Below are 4019 nucleotides of genomic sequence, written 5' to 3'. Positions count from 1 at the left end.
CTTTTAATAAAGGTAAGATACCTGTTTATCGTGCTATTACCGGGATCACTGATAGCACACACATTACAAAATATAGTAATCATTGCAATAGTATCAAATTACTACGTTGATCCAAAGGGTAAAGTAAAACCTTACAAATTTCATAGTCGCATGGACTAGCTCAAATAAAATGCTCAGAACAAACACGGCGGAAATTAAATCTTCAATGAGCCTTTATCATCTCCATGTGCCATAGGCAGTCATGTTGGAATGTAGACTCGAGATCCTACCGAGTACTTCTTCTCAGAAAATCATGCACGTTTGAATATGCAGCCCCACGAATGGAGGTCAGTACAATGATGTACTGGCAAATGACACTTATTTGGTGGCAATTGTGAAATGACTATCTACATGATATTTGGCTTGTGGAGTCTTAGGTTAATTTGCATAAAGCTAATTGTATCCTATATTTTCTTTAAAACAATTTTTTTTACAAAACTTGTAATGATGTCATAAACAGTACCATGGTTACATCTCCCATGTACTATTAGACAGTTGCTACTCAAGTTTTAACTCATTCAGAAAACAATGATGAGATTCTTCCGCATATTCCTTGCCTAGGAGCTCAAATTGTCCATAACCGGGGACACGGCTAAGATCTTAGGTTTAACTCTCGAGAGGTTATGCACTTTCACCTTACGACCCACCCTTCCCAAGAGAAGAATGGGACAAGATCTTTCAGAAGGAAAATTCAACCATACAAACTAGACTCGTTCTCTTGGCCATCGCCACAATTCACTCTGTAGCCACAAGTTGAATCCTCACAACTTAATTAATCCTAGCAGAGCCCATAATACCATAAGGCTGCACTGAAAGCTATCTAGAACATGAATGACATGGTAATCTCTTTAATCCTGGGTGGCCAACCACAAGTATAATTCACACGCTTAAAACCCTCACAGGTAGTAAACCCCCACACGATCCACTGGTGAAAACCAGGTGTGCAGCCAAAAGCGACCACTCTACAACATGCGATCTCTTAGGGATTCACCACTTCAGCCCACTAGTTAAACGATTAGGGGCGTGGACCTGAGCAGCCGCCACCAATCAACCAATCCACCCAGATGTTTCATTAGTGTTGTTAATTTTAAAATCTCAAACATTTCCATCCAATAATGGAACAACATTTGGCATTTGATGTTGCAAAGCAAAAATTAAAGCATCATAGCAATGGGTTCAGGGGTAGATACAAACTAGTAGGGTTTGCTAAGCATAGCATAATACTTTACTTTTGAAAACAAAATCCTACCATGCATACTAGGTTTCAAAAACACTAATGCATAAATAAAATAAGTAGGATTTGAATGTCACTTACCTTTTTGATAGTCGAAACGCGTTCACTTCTCTCAATCAAAATACGTGCCTTCCGTACAAACTATAATATAAAATATAGCACAACGTAAACACATCATTCAACAACAACATAATCACACAAGACAACAATCGGAAAACGCTCTATGGTACTAAGGTGTGGCATGAGGTTTGGTTTGCAAGATATGGATGTGAGAGTCTGGATGGCAAGTCACATGATTAGAAAGTAATGGACCATTTAAGATATGATTGAAGAACCTATATGCTTTACAAAACGGCTCATGTGAATTGTATCACATAAGTGACAAATAGTGCAACAACAATATCACTGAATAAGTGTGACAACAATTACTCAAAATAGTATGAATTACACATAGGCTTCGGTATGGACTTGTGATATATTGAATTACTCAATTAACTCATTTGTAAATTGAATCGTTCGATATAAACCAATAAGATTAAGTGGTCATATGGTGTGAATGATATTTAGAATATGATGGTGGCTGCTTGGACTCCAGATTTTCTTGGACAGAGGGATTAACTTGGACCAGGGTTGGGTTTTGAAGATATGGCCATTTCAATGTTTTTAAATTTTTCTTTGATACATTGAACTAGTCGCATATGCAATTGACATAGTGTGACAACACTTATCAAAGTAGCACAAGATAACACATAGCATTGGGTATGAACTAATGATATATGAAATTACTCAAATTATTCATTTGTGAGTTGAATAGTTTTAAACTAAGTCAAAGAGTGATTCCGAATGAATTTAGATAGACACGATATTGGTTCAAGGTATGTGCTATATAATAGAGGGTCTTCACATAACATTTGCACAAGGGAGGAATCTATAGTTAAGATTGTCACCATTTACTCAAATAACTGAATTGTCATTCGAATAATATGTGAACTAGACAACAAGTGTGGGATATGCATGAGTGATATTAGGATTTGGTTTGTGTAACCTAATGTATAACACGGGTCCAACACATGTGATATGGGTAGAGTATCTCCATCCTACTAGAGCAAGGTAAAATATAAACTAGGACATGTCAAACTTTACTCAAATAACCCAATTGTTAATAGTATGGACTAGGATAATATGTTGTGGAGAGATGTGATCATGGAACATGATGAATGTGTCTAAATGATTTGCATACTTGAATAAGGATATCGCGGACCACAAAAATACCGGGAAAACAAAGTGTGCTAACCTGACATGAAAAATGTGTAAAAAGATCTACGCATTTTACTGACTCCAACGGTGTAAGGTTTGTCGAAAACCGGCGTGTAAAACTCAAGATATGAATTTTACAATACGCGGTTGAATTCTAGTGTTGTTCGAAAAAATTGTCCGAAGAAGTTGTTCGGATAGAAAAACTTTATGCACGAAGTTGTAGATAATCTAATTACAAACTTAACGGAAGAACCACTATTATAAATGGAGATCTAGATCTAAAGACATAAAAATTGCGAAGATACATACAATCAGTCAGATAAAAAGAGCGGAAATAGGATGATTACCGCGCGAGGGATGCGTCGAGTCGCGGCGTTCTGCCGTGTGGTGTCGTGGATGTTGCGTCGCGTCTGTGAGAGCAGCGACGTGCGCGCGAGTGTGTGCGTCACGAGCCAGAAAATAGCAGCAGTAGCCGCAGCTCTCCGCGGGAATCACGCGAGAAAAAGAGAGAGAGGTGCTGCCTGGGGTGTGTCAGTGTGTGCGTGCTGCTCCCAGGGAGGGTTTAAATAGCCTGGGGCTAGGGTTTGGGGGGTCCGGCCGGGGTGGGGGCGTGGGGGCTGGACGCGCGCGCGTGGAAGCTGGGAAGCTGGGCTGGTGGGTGGGCGAGCTGGGCCGTTCGGCCTGGTCGTTCCTTAAAAAAAATCCAGAAAATTAAAATACATTTTTGGAGGATCAAAAATATTCAGAAAAAGGAAAATAAGGAACCGTTGGATTCATCATAAGAAATAATTTAATATTAGACCAAATTTGGTACAAGATATAAAATTTATAAAACCAAAATTTAACATACATTTCTATGTGGCTATAGTGCCTTTTTAGGGTTTAATATTTTCTCAAATATTTTTTTTATAAGTTTCAAAACCTCCGAACAAAATAGAGTATTGTTGGCAAATCTTTTGAAACTAAGGTTTATGAAAACTCTATATTTTTGCAAATAACTTTTTAATAAACACAAAAGTTTTAATTCCTTGTGAAATTTCAAGCAAGTTCAAAAATCAAGCATTAAATTCATTTTTATTTTACATTCCAAAATTTAAAAAATTTTGGGATATGACAGGAACTTTGTCAAAGTTTAATTCTTTCGAGAAAACTGTGTTTGAGAGGTTTCTGGCGAAACCGGCATCCGTACCGGCTAGGTCGGTCCCTACGCCGGTCACCACGCTGGTGAACGTAAGAATAACTTATCGCAAGCCTTTTCGGCTGCAGACCAGCTGCTACCGGCTGGTCTGGCCCAGGCGCATGTTTTTGGCTGGCACGCCGGTTCGCTCGGCCCAGGCTCCGGCCTTGCCGGCCGTGGCACCGATTCGGTTTGGCGCTGGCTCTGGCTTTGGCCCATTGGCCTTGCCGCTGGCTGGTCCGGCATGTGGCCTAGTGTTGCCAATTTTGCTGTCGGTTTTCCTCGCAGAAAACCCTCCAAATGGCTCATTTT

The sequence above is a fragment of the Lolium perenne genome, chromosome 1 (genome assembly GCF_019359855.2).
Source record: "Lolium perenne isolate Kyuss_39 chromosome 1, Kyuss_2.0, whole genome shotgun sequence".
In the NCBI taxonomy this organism is placed as follows: domain Eukaryota; kingdom Viridiplantae; phylum Streptophyta; class Magnoliopsida; order Poales; family Poaceae; genus Lolium; species Lolium perenne.
The sequence above is the reverse complement of the archived record's forward strand: the minus strand, read 5'-3'. Positions refer to the sequence as shown.